Source organism: Crocuta crocuta, unplaced genomic scaffold (assembly GCF_008692635.1).
Source record: "Crocuta crocuta isolate KB4526 unplaced genomic scaffold, BGI_CrCroc_1.0 scaffold396, whole genome shotgun sequence".
Taxonomy (NCBI): Eukaryota; Metazoa; Chordata; class Mammalia; order Carnivora; family Hyaenidae; genus Crocuta; species Crocuta crocuta.
Window position 1 is genome coordinate 4,421,476 of NW_027533259.1, and position 23,191 is coordinate 4,444,666.

General features: G+C 35.9%; 1 protein-coding gene and 1 pseudogene across 1 annotated transcript in view; both read right to left on the minus strand.

Annotated features, from left to right (window-relative positions):
• The window catches only part of MAGI2 (membrane associated guanylate kinase, WW and PDZ domain containing 2), a 966,486-nt gene that overhangs the window by 354,223 nt on the left and 589,072 nt on the right, over positions 1-23,191 (minus strand). The gene's annotated exons all lie outside the window — the stretch shown is intronic.
• Positions 8,950-9,480, minus strand: LOC144217417 (protein Wnt-2b pseudogene; annotated as a pseudogene).

A 23,191-nucleotide genomic window follows, 5' to 3' on the forward strand; every position in this document is an offset into this window, starting at 1 on the left:
ACTGAATACGGTGCTAAGAGCTACAGATTAAAATTTTTCTGGGTGGCTTAGCTCGTTAAGCATCTGACTCTTAACTTCAGCTCAGGTCATGATCTCAGTTCATGAGATGGAGCCCCACATCTATCTTTATATTGACAGTGTGGAGCTTGCTTGGGATTCTTTCTCTCTCTCTCTCTCTTCACCTCCCCTGCTCAAGGGCTCTTTTTCACTCTCTCTCAAACTAAATAAATAAAAACTTAAAAAAAATTTTGTGTAAAGGCGTTCACTGTACCAGTATACATCAGAGATATTGTGGGTTTGGTTCCATACAATCACCATAAAGCAAATATTGTAATAAATTGAATATTTCAATAAAGCAAGTCAAATGAGTTTGTTGGTTTCCCAGGGCATATAAAAGTTGTAATATACTATACTGTAGTCCATTAAATATGCAACAGCATTATGTCTAAAAAAAGATGTATATACCTTAATAAAAAAGTCCTAAAAATTGCTAACCATCATCCCAGTCATAATCACTGATCACATCACCATAACAAATAAAATAATAATGAAAATGTTTGAAATATTGTGGGAATTACTAAGTTGTGACACAGAAACACTAAATGAGCACATGCCGTTTGGAAAATGGCACCAACAGAGTCACTCAGTGCAAAGGTACACAAACCTTCAATTTGTAGAAAAAATAAAATAAAACAAAAACTCGCTAAATGCATTAAAGTGAAGCACCATAAAGTGAGGAGAAATTCTATAAATTGGGGAATGTCATGGTAGAAGTATGTGCGGATGTTCAAATGAAGGGATGACTATTTATAGGAGGGACTGTAGTGGACAGCAGATGCTTTATAGAGAAGTTTCCCTAGAGCTCTGTCATAAAATATGAGTCAATATTTACCTGGCAACTCTTCTTACTGAGGGGAATTTATTCTATGTTGAAAAAAAAAAGGCATTTAATCTTGATAAATGCTATTGTCACGTATCCAGGAGGTTATCTTCTAAATTTTTCATAGTCAGAATTATACCTTAATTAATTAATTAATTAATTAATTAATCCTGCCTCACCTCAGTTACTTACCAACATGGAAACACTAAAATCAACTATAATTGATTGATACTGTATATTGGACGCTGTTCTGAGTGCTTTACATGAATCATCTCATTTGGTCCTCATAGCAACTCTATGTGTGTGTGTGGGTGGGGGGGATATTTTACTGTGCTAAGTGATTAAATAATTTGCCCAATGTCACAACTAGAATTATTTTTGACAAGGGTGGGAAGCAGAGGGGCTGGAATTCCTCTGAAGAGGGGATTCCTTTATGGACTGTCTGTTTTAGAATTCCCAGTATCTTGAATATTGGTTATGAAAATGTGGATAAGCCCATCCTTTATGAAAAATGCACCAGAACTCTGAAAAAATGTCCACCTTGTTCTTCAGTAAGCTTTTAAATTCAATATTTTTAAACCTTTTTATGTTGCATTTCCTTTTTCTGCAATAGATGTAGTGAATATCCTGCTTTGATTGTAAAGAAAGATATCAACATATAATATATCAGCTAACATCAGAGTCATAATTTAATCATAAGTATTTATGTAATAACACAGGTTATATTTATGAGGACAGTCAGAAACATTAGAAACTAAAAATTCTTCTGGTTTTTATGTGACAAGGAAATGTGGATGTACTTGGAAGTCTATTTCATTTTACTTGAATTGTAATGCCATCTGCCAAAACTCACTCTTTCAAAAAGTACTGCTCTGACAGCATCAGAAAGAAACTTTGTGTGAGAAATCAACACCTGTTTTTTTACTTAATTTACAAAAGACAAATTTGTTTGCATTCATAAGGGCATTTTGCAAATTTACTACCCAATTAATATGTCATTCTGTGACACTGACAAAATAATCAGATTCTTAAATGAGTCTCATTTCTTTTGCTTTAACTCTACAAAGCATGACAAGATTATATGGTGTAGTACAGAAATTTACTGTTTCAATTTATAATAATCTCTCTTTCCTCTATGAAGATGACATGACTAGTATCACCTGGGCATTGGCTTCAGGTAATTTCTAATAATGACAGTGAATTTGTGCCCAGTCATCCTTGCCTGGTTCCTACTATGTTATGAAAGTTGTACATTTGTGAAATGATGAATGGGATTTACCTAGAGTTATAGACTGTGGAAGAGAATGAAATTAAGTTTCAGAAGAATGGACTCCAAGATCATAAGTTCTTTGAAACTGTCTGGTGAGAGCTGAAACTGGCCTGGTATCTGTCCAGCTGTTCCACAGATACATGGTGTAGACTCTGTTTGTAACATGCTAGATATGGCAGAGGGGTGCATTAAAAGATAAGATCCTTACCTCTGAATAATTTATAATCTACTTAGAGAGGTAAGAACATCTAATATTAAAATATAAATGGATCCATAAAGAGTATTTATGATGACACAGGTATGACAGTATTATACATAGATACTGTATGATTTCACAGTAAGTATGCCTTTAGTTTTCAATAGATTCAAGACCTCATTGATTTTCAAGTAGAATCATGAAGGAAACAGAGAATGCAAGTAGGGCACTAGTTGGGGATAAAAAAATAAGATGAGTTCAGGGGCTCCTGGGTGGCTCAGTTGGTTAAGCGTCCAACTTCGGCACAGGTCATGACTTGTGGGTTCGAGCCCAGCGTCCAGCTCTGTGCTGACAGCTAGCTCAGAGCCTAGAGCNCTCATAGCTTTATGGGTTCAAGCCCTGCATCAGGCTCTGTCCTGGGAGCAATGCACCTCTCCAACTTGTCTCTGTCTCTCTCAAAATAAATAAATTAAAAAAAAAATAGATGAGTTCAGGCATGGGTTAGGGAGAGGTAGTTGGGAAAGATGGGTAGTTTTGCAGAGAACATGGTAATGTATGTAAATTTTAAGCTAATTATTTAGAGAAGAGAATTTATGCAAGAAAATAATAAAAGGAAAGGCTGTATATGTAAGGTAGACAACTGATGAAATTTTTAAAAAGTAAACTGTACCCTCAATGTGGGGCTCAAACTTATGACTCTGAGATCAAGAATAGCATACTTTACCAACTAACACAGTCAGGTGCCCCTGACATAATGTTTTTGAATACTAGGTTGAAGAGTCTTAAGTAATGGGAAAGCACTGCAGTGTCAAAATAAAGATACAATATTATAGACATATTTGGAGAAAACCTTAATCAGGTACTTGTATACTTGATATTTATACCACTAGTATATAGCACATGTCCAGAATAGTGCTTTGAATAAAACAGAAAAATGAGGGGCGCCTGGGTGGCTCAGTTGGCTGGGCAGCCGACTTCGGCTCAGGTCATGATCTCACGGTCCGTGCATTCAAGCCCCGTGTTGGGCTCTGTGCTGACAGCTCAGAGCCTGGAGCCTGCTTGGGATTCTGTGATTCCCTCTCTCTCTGCCCCTCCCCCACTCAAACTCTGTCTCAAAATAATAAATATTAAAAAATATTAAAAAACAGAAAAATGAATAAGGAGGTAATAAGTTGGCTATTCAAGGGGACAGTTGTGTTTCTGTGGCTGCCCTAATTCAAACCCTCTTCCCTATATATTTTCTATATTTTCCAACATTATTCTCTATAGCATCAGTCTTAGTGAGAGGTGTCCAACTATAGATGTTGAAAAGCCCAGATACTTGATTTCTCTAGAAACTTGAAAACTAGGGCAGAGACCTGTTTCCAATCCAGACTTGGAAAATCAGACACAACCACCTGAAATTTTGAATCTGGAGTTCGTGATGCAAAGAAGCAGTAACAGAGAAGAATGTATTCTAGTGGCAGAAGAGACTGCCACAGCTGTTTCTGGGGGCTTCCGGGGCAGTCTGGCTAGAGAGAGCAGTATCTTCCTTGGCCCGTCCTGTGGGATGACCCTGGCTGAGATTCTGGCTAGGAAAACTCCCTTTGTTTTTTCTTATTTTCCAAGCCTGTTTTTTTTCCCCCTACCTTCCTCAGGATTCTGTAAGCTTCCCAAAGCCTTTCAAAAACTTCATGTTCTACATAAAGAATCAGAATCAGTTTCTCTTGTTTGTACTTAAGAACTCTGATAAAGGTATTCAAGGCAGGAGATGATTAGGATCCTATTTGGGAATAATCGTGAAGCAGAGAGAAGAAGACACTGTAAGAGACACTGACAAGGAAACATCTACAGATCTGGTAACTAGCAAGACATTGCTATTCTGTTCTTGCTTCACTACACTGTTTGCTGGAATATGTGCATGACATTGCCTCAGGGGTAAAACAGAGTGAAACAAAATATTTGCAAGTATATACCCTAACGGATTCATAATAAAGTGTTTGTGGAACATGCAGATATAATGTCTGTAAGTGTGATATTTCTTCAGAGGATAGAGCAAACTGGGGGAATAGTGGTAAACATAAATGATTTTTTAAAAATAGAATGTCTTTCTAAAGAAGGAAAGAATGAAGCTTTCATGAGCCACTATACATTTCTGACTCTGTATATTCTTATAGGAACCATGCTAATTGTTGTTTTCATGGATTTTTTAGTCTTACATCAAGGACCTGTTGCCTAAATCAACATGGCTGAAACTGACTGAATCACAGTCTTTATCCCCAACAGGTCTTCCATTGACTTGTTTTGTCCTAGCCATCAGCAGTGCAGCTGACAGATGCCCAAACTAGAATGACAGCCACCATAATTCTCTTCCTCTTTCTTCTGATTATTCAAAAGTCCTTAATTCCACTCCTTAATCATCTCTCATATAATTCTTCTCTTCTCCATTCTTATGATTGTTGCTAAAATCTCATTTCTTAGCTGGAATTTTGTAACTGTTTCCTAATTGTTCTCTTTCCTTCTACCTTGTCCCTCCCAATCCATCCTATTTCCTAATACCAGAGTGAATATTCAAGAAGTGCAGATTTGTTCATCATTTTCCCTTCTAGAAATCCCTTGGTCCTTTCCTCTTTGCTTTCAAGTGAGAATAGCATACTAGGTCTGCCATGATCTGCCACTGTCACATCTTTTCAAGTGTGTCTCCTTTTTTACATTAACATTTTGTGCTCAGACTTTTCTTCATGCTCAGACTCTACCACAGTCCCTTGGCTCTTGGCTTTAGCATATGTTGTTTCCTATGCTTCTTACTTCCCTTTTGCAGCTAAATTCTGTCTTCTTTGACTCAGCTAAGTGTTATCCTTCTGAAAAGTGTCCCTGGCAAGGTATTTATGACTATCCTTCATAACCCTGGTTGAAATGTTATAGCTCTTATCATTTGTAATATGATAATTCATTTTATCATCGTTCTCCACCATTAGATAGTGGGGACTACGGGGATCACATAGTTCACTGATTTTTGTATCCTCATATCTCAATGAGCTTTGAATTTCTAGTATCTAGCCTTTGCTCAAAGTCAGTCCTTTTGTTGTAGGAATGAAAAGAGCACATATTCCTTATAAAATCTGAAAGATTTCTATAACCACACTTTGGCTAATTTTATAATCGATAAACAGTTCTTTTTATAAAGGTGAGAGAAGGTCTAAGGTGCATTCATTAACCAGCACTTAGTCTACAATAAAGCTGCATCTGTAAGACACAATATACAATTGTTTCTAAAATGTTCAATAGCCAAAATACTAGTTCTTTTGAAGGAGGCAAATAATTTATTAACAACATTCTTGCCCTGAGGGGAAAGAAAGTTCAGAAAGCTGCCTCTGCCTGGCCTTTTCCTCCAACTTTAAAATAGATTTTCACAGACAGGGTCCTTTAGTAACTCTTGTTTAAGGCAAATATCTCTTGTGTTGTGGGAAAAACAGAGAAAATGGGGGGGTGGAATACAGATAAAATAGAATAAGAAATTATGAGATAAACAGACTAAGAAAAATCCTTAAAATTTTAAAGTTCACTGAAAAGAGAAGGAAGAGGGGAAGCAAGGCAAATGGTCCAAAGTGTACAGAATGCCCCAGCTCTATGCTTACTAAGATTGAATCTTAACAGAAAATTGGTATTGCCTTCAGCTTTTGGCTTCTTTCCCAATGATCTGCTCAAAGTATCCCCTCATCTTCCTCACCCAGCTCTTCAAGGTCAGAAACATCCACAAATAATCAGGCATTTGATTGTGAGTCGGTGGGGCAATTTGTACCCTTGGCACTTTTGCAGTTCAAATGGGGAGGGGACAGAAATAACCCAACACAGTAATGGTGATCTAGCTTTATAGGTATTTTTCTAGTTACTTAATATATTTTCAACCTCAAATTAACTTGGAATATCACTCTAAAGAGAAAAGGTTTGATACAGGTGCTATTATTTTTCAGTTTTCTACCATGAAAAGTAGTAGTTTAGTTTTCCTTCCTAAAAGAACTTGGAAGCCATCATGAAATTGAAAAAACTGTCAAGAATATGATGAAAATCATATACATTATTTTTTAACTGGATATATTTTTTAACTGAGGTATAATTGGCATTATATTATTTCAGTTATACAACATAATGATTTGATATTTATATACAGTGTGAAATGATCAGCATTAGTTCATTTAATATCCATCACTATATGTAATGACAATATTTTTCTTGTGAAGAGAACTTTTAAGATCTAGTCTTGTTAATTTTCAACTATGTAAAACAATATTATTAACTGTAGTCACTGTGATGTACATTATATCCTCATCACTTATTTATTTTATAATTGGGACTTTGTACCTTTTAACTCTTCAGCCATTTTCTCACCTCCCACTCTCTGCTGCCAGCAACCACTAATCTGTTCTCTGCATCTGTGAGTTGGTTTTGCTTTGTTTTGTTTTAGATTCCACACAGAAGTGGCATCATGCAGTATTTGTTCTTCTCTGGGAAGTATATTCCTAAACATGTGTTTTGCATAAAATGGATATAAGAATATAATTTGGGACTAAAAATAGATATTATCCAAGATCCAGAAAAAAGTTTATGGAAAGTCATGTTGATTCTAACAAGAATGCATAGAGCATGGACAATAATAACTGTCTATGGAAAACAGAGCAAAACCTTCTTCTATGAGGCTGTGTGCTTTTGGGTGCTGGAACCACCTCCTTATCATTGTTGAATGACCAGGTCTAGTCCAGTGCCAGAAACATAGTAGGTACTCAAGAAACATGAATGAAATAAATTAGCCCACAGGACAATCTGGATAGATATACCAGTAATTTTAAAATGATGCCTTGAGTTTAAAAATAATCAGTATAAAATATAATCTCCACACAGCAAAGTGATTAAGAAAAGAACAAGTCAGATAAAATCATATTCCATAAAAAAAATCTTCAATATGGTTTAGCAAAAAATCCAAACTCCATGCCAGAGCCTACAAGGCCTTTCATTCCTGCCAATCTTTCTGATTTCATGTCTTAGCACTCTCCTCTTTGTTTTCTGTACAGCAGTCACATTGGATTTTTGATGGTTTTCGTTTATTTTGTTGTTGCTGTTGTTATTTTCCCTTGTTTTTCTCAGGATGTATCAAGCCAAATTCTACTTTAGGACTTTTACCTTTGCCCTTTCATTTACCCAGAATACCCTTCTTTAGATACTTTCATAATTAACTCCTCTTCAGTCATGTCTCCTCAAATATCACATGCTTACAGAGGAACTAACCATGCTATCTAAAGTAGCTACCACCTTCCCTTCACTCTTCCAATACCCTGCTTTATTTTATTAGCATTTTTTACCATACAAAATTTTACTATTTATTTTTTGGTTTACTTGGTCTATATACTCCACTTGAGCTCCACAGTATCGTGATACAAAGTAAATGGTCTTTTATTGAATAAATGAATGAACGAATGAATGAATATGAGGAATGTAAAATATTATGAAACTATGTTAAAGTACAAAGGTTGATGTAATGTTAGAAAAGACCATGGCCTCTGGAATCCAGAAAAGAACAGGGGGTTAAATCTTTGTTCTTGGCCCTAAGAGAGAGAGCTCTATTAATTATGTTTCTTGATTAGCTCAGTATTGAGCAAAGGGATACCCTAAATAAATGACACATATTTCACTTATCTTCCTAGTTAGGAATTCAACTTTTAGGTACAGTTAATTTGATGTGACCTTGAAGCATGTTGAGCATGATATCCCAGGACATGATTACCCTAGGATATAAAATGATCCAGAGAGATGGAAATCATTATTTTAACAGCTGGCAACAGATTTTTTTTCATTAGAATGTTTATTTATAGGAAAATACCTGAACAATGTTTTTTGGTTATAAAAAGGCCATATGAGTTTTATCTTTTTAAAGAAAATCATGAAAAAAGAAGGGAAAGCTAAACTGCTCTGCATGAAGAAGGAAGATACATGTAAGGAAGAGAAAGAAGAAGCGGAAGATAATTGAACCTATGAAAACATCCTGATGTCGAGGTAGCCAAAGTAGCTGTAAAAATTTTAAAAAAATTCCAAAGGAAAGGAAAAGTGAGCTTTGACCATGTGCTTTAATGTAACTTATATCATTCGGAAGACCCCTGCCTCTTTCACTTTCCCTTCTAACCTCCTTCAGTCAGGGAGCCATTCAGTTTCTTACATCCCCTGTCAATTCCTTCCCAAGAACCAAGCAGGACACCAGAAACCTTCTGGATTACTCTCCTAGACCTTAAATAAAAGCTGCAGCAGCCCAGAGTTGAGGTTTACACCTTTCCTTCACAGAAGGTGTGCATGCAAAGATCTTGTCTTTTGAGTTAGGAGGTATTTTTTAAATGTTTATTTATTTATTTTCAGAGACAGTGAGTGAGTGTGGGGAAGGGGTAGAGAGAGAGAGAAGGGAGAGAGAGAATGCCAAACAGGCTTAGTGTTGTCAGTGCAGAGCCTGACATTGATCCCAGGAACCATGAGATCATGACCTGAGCCTAAATGAAGAGCTGGATGGCTAACTTACTGAGCCACCCAGGTACCCTGAATCAGGAAGTTTCAAGCAGATGGATGAGTGAGGCATTTATGTGTTCATGTGTGGTACAGCCACTCTGCCTTTGAGGGGGCCTTGCAAGTATGGATGTCCGCAGTATGCCTGCACTCCTTGTACTGCACCACACGGCACCTGTGGAATGTGTGCTCACACCAGGTGAGACGGGTGGCTCGAGTTGCGTCATACCCTCAGCCACAGCACATGATTTCACAGACGTCTGTTCCTTTAGATGTTTTGCTGCAGACATGGGCTGCAGTGCCTAGGGAACCTGCAACCTTGCCCAAGACGCAGTCATCTGGGGAGTTGTCAAAGTAGATATGGTCAGTCTGGGTGCCACGGCAATAGCCTTGGTGGGCTGCTGTAGAGTTAACAACATCCTGGGTCACTGTCACCTGCACAGCCCCAACATTGTGCTGCTGCAGGCAATCACCTGTGTGGCACCAGAAGGTACGCAGAATACAGGAGCCACTTACGCCATAGCATTGCCATTCAAGCTTCAGAAACTGCTGCATAGCCGTGCGACCAAAAAAAATATGTTTAATAGTGTGAACTTCTTCACACACACACATGCATATGCTCAAACCATCAGTAAAGCCTGTGCACCTGGTAATGTGTTATGTGACAGATTTCTAAGAAGATCAAGGAAGCAGCGTTCAGTCCCATATTTGGGTTGGTCTACAGAGAACAGCCACAGAAGGTGAAATGTGAGATCAAGAGCATGGTGGGCAGGAACTCAGAACTGAAACATGATTTTAAGAATATAATTCTCCAGAAACTCACAGAAACCTTGGTTAAGACTCAGGCACTGGAATAAGACTAAAAATTTTTTTAACATTTACCAACTTCCAAGGTTATAAAAATAAGACAGGGATTCCACTTTTACTTATCATATGACTTCACTTCTACTCAAAGACTGACAATGGTGTCACTTCTATCTCCACAGCAGGAAGGGGTTCTATCCAGTTTCAGATAAGTTTCCAAATAAATTTCCAACATATTAAATTGTACTGTCTTCTTTTTTTCTAATTTAAAGAAGATTGGGGTTATTATATTCATCTCCAGTAACAATGTTGGAGAGCATCATAAAATTAAACACTGTCAATAGAATGTTAAGCTTTAACTACATATCAGAAAGGGGAAGAGGAAAGAAAGACATAAATTCTCCATGAAGCAGAAGTGTATGCGTGAGTGACTGTGCTGTTTGAAAAAAAGCCGAAAACAGAAATCGGCTATCTACATGCTGAAGAACAAGATTCTTCAAAAGAATGCCACATAAAATCAAGCAATTGTGATCAAAGACAAATCAGAGACTGAAACAACAGTGTTGACTGAGTTGACCAATTTACTAAGAGACCACTTGAAACGGCTTGATGGTGTTACTGGTGGTTTCATGTCTGGGTCTGGAGGTTGCTTATTAAAGTTGCACATCTGAACCTGACTTTACTCTCAATATTAATTGTGCCTCACAACATTGCTCGTCTAGAAAATCCTTTGCTATTAGTTTACCATCTCCTGTTTGACTATCTATAACTTTTCTAATATCATGGTGACCAAGATGGTCTTAATATTCTCCTCAGCTTAATTAGACAGTTTTCTTCCTGACTATAGGCTCCTGGGCTCCCATTTCTTGGAGTATTTTTTTTTTCTTAATTTTTTAAATGTTTTATTTATTTCTAGGAGAGAGAGAGACAGCGTGAGCAAGGGAGGGTCAGAGAGAGAGGGAGTGACAGACTCTGAAGCAGGCTCCAGGCTCTGAGCTGGCAGTCAGCACAGAGCCCGACGCGGGGCTCAAACCCACGAACCGCGAGATCATGACCCAAGTAAAAGTCGGACGCTCAACCGACTAAGCCACCCAGGCGCCCCCCCCCTCCTTTCTTGGAGTATTTACTTTAGAAACTTGCAGCTGTAAATTCCTTCTCTGCCTCTGAGATATAAATCTTCCATGACCCAGAAATGTCTTCCTCCAGAGCTTGGGAGACATCCCTTCCAAATGTAATCACCAAAAAGATACCACCCCTATTTCCCAGTCACTGTAGGAGGTTAGGACCCTAACCTAAATAACTGCCAATTAGCAGATAATCATTTTTACCAAACTTCCCCTTCTCCCAGCCCCACAATCCTCCAAAGATTTTCCATGAGCCTACCCCAACATTTAAAAATCTTTTCTTCTATTTCCTTCTTTTTTTTTTTTTTCCTAGGTAAGTTGAGTTCCATCTCCCTCCCCTATTGCAGTAGTCTGGAATAAAGTTTTTCTTGCCTATTTAACTGTTAACTCTGTCTGGTGCAAACATTTTCTGACATTGGACTTATCCATTTTCTCATCTTCCTAAATTGTTTACCCTCTTTATATCAGGCAATACTTTCCAGTTACTTTTAAATCAGTAAAATATTTTTTTAAAATATGAGATTTATAATAAATGTAACTGAAACGGATATCCATGACAGAGGCAGTGAATGAGACATGCTTGAAGAGCAAAAACAACCACAGTCTAAGATATGAAAATTTAGATAATGGAATAATACCAAGGAATAATTCAATGAAAAAGTACTCTCCCACTCTTACCCCTGAACACACACAACACACACACACACACACACACACACACACACACACACAGAGCACACAAAGAAATACTAAGGCATTTTAACCTAATGTCATACACACAAAATGCTCAAGGTTGAAAAATTTGAAAAATTTCTCTGCCAAGTGCAGAAATCTTATTGATATCTGATGTGAAATGGATGAGAATATCTTTAAACACAACATCAGGATTTCAAATAGAATGCTAAGTGTTGATAGTCTACAAAGAAGCATTGTTCACATCAATATAGCTACTAGTTTATGGTGGGGGGAAGCTAGTCTTTACAATGGACAAAAACCCATATATATGTAGAAAGTTTGATTACTGTTCATCAGATAAGTAGATGTTTAAGAATCAGAATAACAAACAACCCCCCTCCTCCAAATTATATAAAACAAAAACATCTAAGGAACACATTAAGTTTTCTAGTAAGTAAGAATGTAACATTCACATTTTGTTCATAAAGAAACGCCTGCTTGCATTTGGTTTGCTCAGTTTTCTAACTTACCATTGTTCTTCTGATGATAAAACCTAATTGTAAAGTAGAATGTATTGACCAATATCATCTAGTTCATTTGGAAACAGCAGGTTGTCTAAGATTCTCCAGAGGAAATCTTCTGCTCCTTTTTCTTCTGTTAATAAGGGCAATTAGAAACATAATGGTTCTTTGTGTCTGGCGGATTCCTAGCTAGAACTTCTCCCCAGCAGCTGAAAGCTTCTCTACCTGGCTTTCTCTTCCAGCAAAGATAAATACTTCATTATCTACTTCCTTCAGTCAGTTTAACTAAATTCAGCTTGAATCATCTCTCATAAAATTGATTATAAAATGTTGTCAAGTCTTTATTGAACTAAAATTGGTTATTTAGTGTGCAGGTCTGATGTTTTAATCAGTCAGTCGTTATCAGGGCAGTGAAGGGGAGTGGAGTAAAGTGAAAACAAAAAACCCAAATGTATAATCAGATCTTGTGTTTTTATTCACACAATTTCTTAATAAAGGAAAGAACATTCTAGAGAAAATTAGGTTGCTGGAGGTGGTTTAATTAAATCATTCAGACTATGCTAAAATTCTGTCGGTAATATGTGATGATGAGTAGCCTTAGTCTGAGGTAAATTTAGTCTATTAATGAGATCTGGGCCTATCATGCTATTTTTAGGTTGAAATGGCACATGACATCATCCTCCATACACGATTGGGAGAAATATTTCATGATAGTAGAATGAAATTATTGGGAATTCATGTTTAAATAGTCTTCTAGTCATTTTTGTGGTTTAGGGAAACGAGGTTTAAATTGATGGATGCTATTTCCCCTACGCTCCCAAATAACATGCTCATCATTCTGCTTGATGTCCTATTGCTTAACACGACTTGAGCCATTTCTTTCTGGGGGCATTTTCTTTATTATTGTTGTAGGCAAATGTAAACCAGAGCATGAGACTAAGAAAGGCAGACTTCTTTTTTTTCTATATATTTATCTTATAACTATAAACTCTTACATGGCAATTCCCAAGTCAGCCTTCATCCAGAGTGGTTTTTCATTTTCATTCACTTAAAAACCAACAGCTTTTCTAATTCTCAGGAGCCTTCGTATTGCATAGCCTTAGGGTGATTTTAGTCCCCTCAAGGAATAACAAAATTGTTTAGAATGTACAAGCAACAACAACAACAAAAACAAGGACAACAACAAAGAAATCATTACATTTTAGGATAGATCTGTAGTATGGGAGAGAATAAAGATGAAATAATAGGTTGATTCCCAAGCACTTGGGAATCATTAGTATATATCTGCAACCTTGATATTCTTAGAAGTACTTTCAACATCTTGCAAACTTAAACTGAAATGTCTTAGTATATTACTTTGCTTTTCTCTGATAACAGCTCAGATAAATATTTTTCATATGTTTATTATATTTAAGTTCTTTTTTTTATTGTTGTTAACTGTTGTGTCCTTTTCTCACGTATCTTAGTGTTCTTTGTCTTTTTAGATACTCTTTCCTTTTTTTATTATTTAAAAAATTTTTATTTTAAGTAATCTCTACATTCATGTGGGGCTCAAACTCACAATCTTGAGATCAAGAATGCTCTACCGACTGACCCAGCAGGCACCCCTAGAGTCTTTTCTATGTATCTTCTTCTGTGTTTTCTATTTTAATCTCTTATTTTTATCCTTGTAGATTTCTTGCTTCACTTTTAACTTGAGGAAGATATTGTCCATGCACTTACACTTCCTTCTACTTCTTCAATGGGCAAAATTTATTGTAAAATAAATTAATGACAAAACCAAATAATTTTAGATTTTATAGAATTTAAGATGTATAAATATTACCTCATCTATAAAAATGGGAGCAATAATAACTATAGCACAGGACTGGGATAAGTATAACACATAGTAGGGGGATAAGAGAAGATAAGTAGTTATAACAGATTTTCTCCATCCCTCCTTTCTAGATAACAGGTGTAAAAAAGTGCTGTTTCCTGCTTTTTCCCTTATCTTCCTGAGTCCAATTAATCTCCTATACTGCAAATGTTCCTCTCTTCTCTACTTTTATTCTGATTATAACCCTCTCATATTTGATAGAAATATTGCCTCTGCTCCTATGACATGTTTTACTGTGAAGATTCTATTATATTTTATTACCTACCTGTCTCTACCACTCTTGCACATTCCTTTGAGAAGCCTAGCACAGTGCTTTACATGTAGTTGTGTGGTATGCAGTGTGTGTGTGTGTGTGTGTGTGTTTAAGACTATTTTTTTCCTTTATGTGTTTGGAATTTTCAACTAATATCATGCTATAATGTTTTATTCTCTATGGTGTTACAGAGTTTGCAATTATAGTATATATTTCATGTTGTAAAGCTCACATTTCAGTAGCAGTGGGTTTCTTCCTAGACTTTTAACGTGTATAGCTGATGCCAGATAAATAAATAAAAAATAGATTACAATTGTAAGCCAATCAATTAATCTCAGCTTTTGGCCAAATTAACTAATTATTTAGTAATTATAAATATATATTAGTAACTACATCGATTATTAATGTTTAAGCAGATAAATAAATATACTATTTAAATACTAATGTAAATAGGGGTTGCTCAGTCAGTTAAAGATCTTGCTTTGGCTCAGGTTATGATCACAGTTTGTGAGTTCGAGCCCTGTGTCAGGTTCTATGCTGACAGCATGGAGCCTGGAGCCTGCTTTGGATTCTGTGTCTCCTTTTCTCTCTGCCCCTCCCCAACTTGCGTGTGTGCTCTCTCTCTCTCAAAAATAAACATTAAGAAAATGAAATACTTATATAAATATATACTTATATATACAATGTATGTGATATGTGCATATAAATATATTGTGATTTATATATGAATATATAATATATGGGAAAATATCATTAAAAGCAAGTTTTAAAAATACCATAGGAGAGTTTAATATATTATATAATTATGTAATATGTTACTTAATAAGATTTCATTTGGCCTTATTATTGTTTAATTTGATTCTTTTGTTATGATATATTTTTCAAAAATCAATTTAACATGCAAATGACTTCTTTCTTCACTAGAGAACTGCAAAGAATTGGGAAGTTTTTGATCACTGAGATTATGTTGCCCCCAAACAGCACTTTTTCCCTAAAATTGAAAATAATTTCTGCAACTTGCTTCCATTTGCAGAAGTGGAATATAGATGTAAAAGTAGCAGGATATGCTACCCTCAAATATGCCACTTTGGCAGAAGGATTATTGTGAGTTGAAGACAAGAAGAAGCAGATACAAAAGAATCTCTCTGCTCTCTGTCCACCCATTTTCCTGAAGGCAGGTCACACGTTTGTATATGTGCTCTCCCCTCTTTACCAGAAACCATGCAAGTTAATGACTTCATACAACTCTGGTCCTTTATTAGCCCAGAAACCAGAGGACTCTATACAAGGAAACTTGCTAAAACTAGCCCTTATCTATCATTAGTTTCCCCATTTATTTGGCTTCCCATAGTGGCTCAAAATCCTAGAAACTCCATTTTTTCCTTGGTCTTGTCATGTCTCTACAAAATTATTGTTCTTTGCTAAACTGCTATATAAATTCAAGTTCTAGACACCCCTTTGAATTCCTCATCACTGAGTACTCCACATAAATGTAGGATGCACCTATTAATAAACATCCATTAGTTTTTCCCTTGTTAATCTTTTGCCAGTCTAATTTGCAGAGTCTCAGTCAATGAACCTGAGATGAGTACAGGAAAAAGCATTTTTTCCTTTCAGAGATTCACCTTTTAACTTATATAGGCTTAGTTTCACTTTAAGTTAAAAAGTATTACTTATTAATGATACTACTTTCAGTGCCACAACTTATAGTAAATAGTTTCTGAGGCAAGAACCAAAATAATTTTATTGTGGAAAAAATTGTTTTTGGTTCTGGTAGCTATTTCAATAGAGACAAAATCACTAAATAAAGTATAATTTTCTTATTTTTTAATGTTTATTTATTTTTGAGAGACAGACAGAGAAACAGAGGCTCCAGGCTCTGAGTTGTTAGCACACTAACCCATGTCCCATGAGATCATGACCTCAGCCGAAGTCAGATGCTTAACCAACAGAGCCACCCAGGAGCCCTTCAGTTAAATAAAATCTTAAAATACATGAAACTGGATACACAGCCTAAGCATAAGCCTAAGAAGTGGATGGTAGTGTACTTTATCTTGATCAATTTCTCTGTGAAATCAAGTAAGCACCTTTTTGTTTTATCCTGACCTCCTATTCAGAACCTACTCAAGACTATTTCAAAATATACAAATTAATTCTCATTTAAAACGACAGAAATTTATCTGCTTTTTCAAATTGTATACTAAATGCATCAAATACAGTTATGCAATATTGGAGAAGCATAACAACTGTAGAAAATATTTCAACATTATTTGTTAGAGTTTTTCTTAAACACAAAAGTATTTTAGCTTTTGTAAATGAAAATATTCTTGTTTAAAAACAATCATCTTAATATGCTGTTGAAATAATTGAGCATAATACTCCATAAACCTATATTTTTATACATTAAGAAAATTCTTAGCAATTGTTAATTAGCCTTGCAAATGGACTTTTTCCATTTGCAAATTTGACTTCCAAATGTTTAAAAACAATATATAGACAATTGTCTACAAAAGTAAGCCTTATTTTTAAAAAATGTTTACTTATTTATTTTGAGAGAGAAAGGTTGTGCAAGCATGAATGGGAGAGGGGCAGAGAGAGAGAGAGAGAGAGAGAGAGAGAGAGAATCCCACACAGGCTTTATGCTGTTAGCTCAGATCTTGATGTGAGGCTCAACCCCATGAACCAATGAACCATGAGATCATGGCCTGATCCAAAATCAAGAGTCAGAAGCTTAACTGACTGAGCCACTCAGATGCCCCAATTAGCCTTATTTTAAGGTAATATCTGCAAAATATGCCTGGAAAATATTTGTAATTTTTGTTAAGTAAAATACTGTGAATCACAGAGATACTGGGAATTGGTGAATAATTTCGTGAAACACTGTAATTTAGAATCACTTTCAGTCATAGAGAGTGTCATACATAAAAAGTATTTGTCTAATTAGTAGCTTGCTATATGTAAAACTTCGAAAAATTATATAAGTTTAAATTATTTTTGTTGATAGTTGGCTATCTGAACTTGGATATAAAGAGTAATTGAATATTAATGAATAAGAAAAAATGCGAGTTTTCATAAATACATTTTAATTCTTATTTATGAACAGAAGAGTTCATGATCCAGCCCCTGGATTTTTCTTACCTCCAGCTGTATTCTAACATAGATGGTAGGAACTTCCTCCAAAGAGAAAACAGGATTTAAATTTAACTTTCATAACTAGCAGGTAGACATTTTCAATCTTGATTCATGTACAGTTTATGTGTAAGTTTGATTTCATATGTTTAAAAACTGTAAACAAACACAGAACTCACATTTTTCTTTTAAAACATGGACATAAATTAATTCCATATTTTTGTCTCTGCACTAGTAAAATACAATAAAGCAAGACACTTTTTGTTGGAAAAAACACGATTAAAAGTTTTTTATGTCTTTATTTTATTTTGAGAGACAGAGAGTGAGTGGGGGAGGGGCAGAGAGAGAAGGAGACACAGAATCTGAAGCAGGCTCCAGGCTCTGAGCTGTCAGCACAGAGCCCAACACAGGGCTCGAACCCACGGACTGTGAGATCATGACCTGAACCGAAGTCAGACGCTTAACTGAACCACCCAGGTGCCCCTGAAAAAAATATGATTTTAAATTGTTGCTGCTGGCTGATACACAGTGATTTATGAGTTTCCCATGAGGAGGAAAGATAGAATGTCATTTCCTCAGGAAACTGGATATTAACCATTCTTGTAGATTTTACATGTTTGTATTATAACAATTAACATTTCTTTCATTTCCTACATTATATAAATAAAACTTTATAGTAAGCTATTATGATAGATTCATGTTGTTTTTTTCTCTCAGAAGTACCATTTTCTCTCACGACAAACATTTATTACTGTTATGAATTTATTGTAGCTATAGTAAGGAGAAAACTATGAGCTCTAATATAAACATTTTAAGAGTAAAAGGGTATTCAATGTCCATTTTCACATACTACTACATAGCTTCCTACATTCATGAATATGTCATAATATTCATTACCAATAGGTAAAATTATACCTGCTACAGGTGTTTTCCAAGCGTTCCTTATTATGTTGTAATGTTATAGGTACAGAGCACAGAAAAAAAGTCCATTAAATCCTCTTTAGAAGAAGCATTGACAATTTCTTAAATATTCATATCTAGTAATATTTTATGCATTGTTTTTATAAAATACACTTTAAGAAGACGTCATTATGGTAAAACAATGGTGTGAGTTTATTTGGAAATAAATATTCTATACACTCATTGCAGGTAGGAATTCTGTGCTCTTGAGAAAAGAAGGAACTGGAGAGGACATCTAGTTTTTCACCCTGCTTTAGGCCAAACTAGCATCACATGATACTCTGCATGCTGAGTTCAGTTAAGTAGGCATCTGTCAAAGGATAGGATGCTAGAGTGAAAACAGGGGTTTGGTAAACATTTTTACTTTTATTTATCTGATTTGCCTTTGGGTACACAGACTTTGAAAAAGAGAGAATGGATAGTAAGTCACCTTTTGTTGAAAGGCATTTGTACCTTTTTAATTCCAAGTTATTTAGAAAATGAGTAAAGAGTCTTTAAAAGTTTTCTTTAAAAAATTTTGTTTATGTTTTATTTATTTCTGAGAGAGAGAGAGAGAGACACACACACAGCATGAGCAGGGGAGGGTCAGAGAGAGACGGAGGCATAAAATACGAAACAGTCTCCAGGCTCTGAGCTAGCTGTCAGCACAGAGCCGGATGCAGGGCTCAAACCCACAAACCGTGAGATCATGACCTGAGCCGAAGTCGGATGCTTAACCGACTGAGCTACCCAGGCACCCCAAAAGTTTTCTTTTTTAAGATGGAGAGATGGAGACAGCATGAGTGGGAGAGGGACAGAGAGGGAGAGAGAGAGAATCCCAAGCAGGCTCTGTGACACCAGCCCCTAATGTGGGGTTTGAATTCATCAAACTGTGAGATAATGACCTGCTCTGAAACCAAGAGTTGGACACCTAATAGACTGAGCCACCCAGGCATTCTAAGAGTCTTTTAGAGTTTTCTTATATGAACTTTACAATGCTAGAAGATTCCTCTCATGTCTGGGTCACAATATGAAGCTGACAGACTCTCTAGGGATGAAGTAGATTTTCAAAAGCTTCCCATAGTGGTTGAGTAGACAGTCAAGTTACTAACAATAAATGGGTTTGGACTGGCAACAAAGTTGGGCTACTATGTCTAATCATCCTTTGAAAAAAGACTTGCATACTGACAAAAAAATATGAGACAAGTCCACTGCAACCTGCAGTGTTGCAAACTCGCATTAGTTTGGGAGTTGCTTTTCCTCCAGTATGTCACAGATCACTAGTGTTACCAGAGAGGCCCCTCCTGGGAACCTTGCACTCTGTTGCCAGAAATGAGCTAGAAGCATATTTTTTACTGAACCAGGAAAACCTGATATGACATGGATAGTCTGACTTTTCTGCTTTAATTGCTTGGTGCAGACCATTGCAGACATCTCCAGGTGACTCTTTCCTCTGTCCTTACAGTCTAATTCCATACACATTTAATCTCTTTTGTAGCAATTATACTATATTGTAAAGTATCTACTCATTGCTTTTTCTCCTTCACCATATTGGGAGTTTGGGACTGGAATTGAGGGCAAGATCCACAGCTTCTAATTTATCTTTGATACCTAGTGTCTGAGGAAAGGAGAGAGGGAGAAAAGGTGGAAATGATGCTGGGTTTACTAATTAAAATCCTATTACATGCTGACTACCTACGGTGCACTGCCTCTCAAGAAGCTTAACCCTGGTCAATTAGAAAGTATAGACTCATGTCATCCAATTTGGTAGCCATTAGCCACATGTGGCTATTGAGTATATGAAATGTAGCTGGCTCAAATTGATATGTGCTATAAGTAAAATACACCCATGGAATTTTGAAGACAGTAAAATATAATATAAAATTATTTAAAAAATCTTTATGTTGATTACATGTTATGTTAATATTTTCAATATATTTAGTTAAATCAAATATATTAAAATTAATTTCACTTTTCTTTCTACTTTTTTTTAATTTTTAAAAAGTTTATTTATTTATTTTGAGAGAGAGTACAAGTGGGGTAGGGACAGAGAGAGAGAGGAGAGAGAGAATACTAAGCAGGCCACGGAGCCCAATGCAGAGCTCAAACTTGTGAACCGTGAGATCATAATCTGAGCCAAAATCAAGAATTGGATGCTTAACTGACTGAGCCACCCAGGTGCTCCTCTACTTTTCAAATGTGGCTACTAAAAAGTTTAAAATTATATATGTAGCTCATGTTGTATTTCTATGGGGAAATACTAGTATAGACCATCTATGAATTTGCCTTACAGTTAGAAACTAGGAGAGTACAGGATGAAGGTAAAATATCAACAATAATATTACTGGGTATCTACTAAGACAGGAATGGCCAGGCACGCTATATATACATTATCTTATTTAATTCTCATAATTGTAGACCTTTCTTATACTGTTTTTTTTTTTTTTTGAGAGAAAAACTATGTGTGTGCACACACGCGCACAACTGAGGAGGAGCAGAGGAAGAGGGAAAGAGAGAATCTTAAGTAGGCTCCATACTCAGAATGGAACCTGATGCATGGCTCTGTCTCACAAAAGATAGATCGAGAGATCATGACCTGAGCTGAAATTAAGAGCTGGAGCTTAACTGACTGAGTCACCCAGGTGCCCCTTATGTGTTTTATAGTACCTCTCAAAGATAATACTTATCATAATTTATTACAGTTTGTCTACATCTGTCTATATTCTTATCAAGATTATAGACACCATGAGAACTGGGATTCTGTTGTTTGTTTTTCTTTTTCTTCTTCTTGGTGTTATAACCTTAGGATTCGGCATGATTTCTAGTACACGGAATGCTTAAAAAATTTCTGTTGAACAAATAAACAGATACCTGAAAGAATGTGGGAAAAGTTAGTCTTGTTTTATAAATGAGAAAGGTAAGGCCCATAGAATTTAAGAAATGTGACTTCATTCACACAGCAATAATTTAAACCCAAGACCATTGGATTCCAAAGCCTATACTTTCCCACTGTATTTCAGGAGCATCAGAAAAAGAACAATTAACTCAAAGTAAATTAACTTTGAAGAACTAACTAAGACTGTGGTCAGTGAAGAAAATAAAACCATCCAGCCTAATCCACTTACTTTTTGGATAAAGACCTTTATTATACATGAGTGGTTCTCAACCTTTCAGTGCACAAGACTTTTTTTTTTTTTTAATTTAGGATCAAATACTTTCTTAAGTCATGTTATAAGCTTTATTTTTAATATCTGTTAAGTGAGAAAATACATGCCAGAAAGCTATAATAAAAAGAGTAGTATGTATATGAATAAACTATATGGACTTAGCTACTTAAAAAATTCTTTTGCATATGCTCCATCATCTTGCTCTGACACCAGTGTATGGACCATACCTATTAAAAGAAGTAAAATTTCTTGTATGTTTTACAAATTTATTAGCTCTGTTGCACTGGGGTCCTGGAAGGAGAATTATCAGTTAATGGAACATGTATTAAATGCAGAGGGGAAGCTGATGAACTGAGTCCAAGATCCACAGACAGCAAACAGAACCGTAACGGGACTCAGTGGTGCTTTCATTTTGTGTTCTCACAGCCTGCTGTTTCCACAATTTAAAAACACAAATTTATTAAAATGTGTGATGTAGATGTAAGTGCAATGGAAATTGAAATAAGAAAGAGTAGTTGGGGAAGTCTAGAATAAGTGAGATTAAAACTGGACCTTGCTATATTAAAATCAGTAGTATAATTGATACAAAAACAAAATTTAAAATCTGCAATGCAAAGCCACCAAAATGAATGTCTTGGTTCTCCATGGCCTTGTTTACATTTGTCAACATCTTTTTCCCCTCTTGATTAAATGATGGTGGAAGGCAAAGACTGAGTTTCATGGTCATTGTTCCCATAATAGCATTTGCTACTGTCCTTTTTTTAATTCCCCTGAGTGTGGATTCTAAGTATGTTTGCTTTAAAAAATTAGTCCTATGGGGACGCCTGGGTGGCTTAGTCGGTTAAGCATCCGACTTTCGCTTAGGTCATGATCTCGTGGTTCGTGGGTTCGAGCCCCACGTCGGGCTCTGTGCTGACAGCCAGCTCAGAGCCTGGAGCCTGTTTCAGTATGTGACTCCCTCTCTCTCTGACCCTCCCCTGCTCACGCTGTCTCTTTCTCTCTCTCTCTCTCTCCTAGAAATAAATAAAACATTAAAAAAATTAAAAAAAAATAAAAAAAAATAAAAAATTAGTCCTATGGATACCCTTCCATTTGATTTTTGCCTCTTGGCACACAGATGATGCTCAATTGGCACTTGTTGAATAACTACATAAATAAATCCAGAGTAAGTAAAAAAAAAAAGAAAAGAAAAGAAAAGAAAAGAAAAGAAAAGAAAAACATGGAAGGAATGGAGGGATGAATTGCCCTTCTGTGAAGGTGACAAGATGCAAAGTCAGGGAAAGAAGAATAGGATTGGAAGGATATCACTGCATGAAGAAAAGTGAATAAACTGAGTAAAAGTGGAAAAAGAATATGGCAGATTCTGTGGGAGAAAAGATGACATAGGCTGATGATTAGGCAGTACTTGATCCAAAGTGCAGAAATAATAATACTCAGTATGCAAGGGAATGTAATATATTTGAATTCTGGTAATTACTGGGGAAGGAAATCATAGGTATAAGTATAAACAACATTACTGCTAGCATATTAATATAATTAAAAATATTAACGATGATGGTCAACAACATGCATTAAACAGATGCATGATATTGAGCAAATAATCCAGAAAACAATGGCCTCTCAATAGTATGCCTTTTGTTATTAAACAGCTTGTTATGTACAAAGCATTTCAGCAGAGATTTTGGCCCTTTACTCATTGTAAGAATGGATACAGGGCAGGGCATGAAGAAATAATCCATATATAACAGTACCTTTCCAAAGATAATCAAAGGAAGGTTGAGGGATATTCACCAGAACTTAACTGGCATAGCACATAGCATCGCACATTACATTAT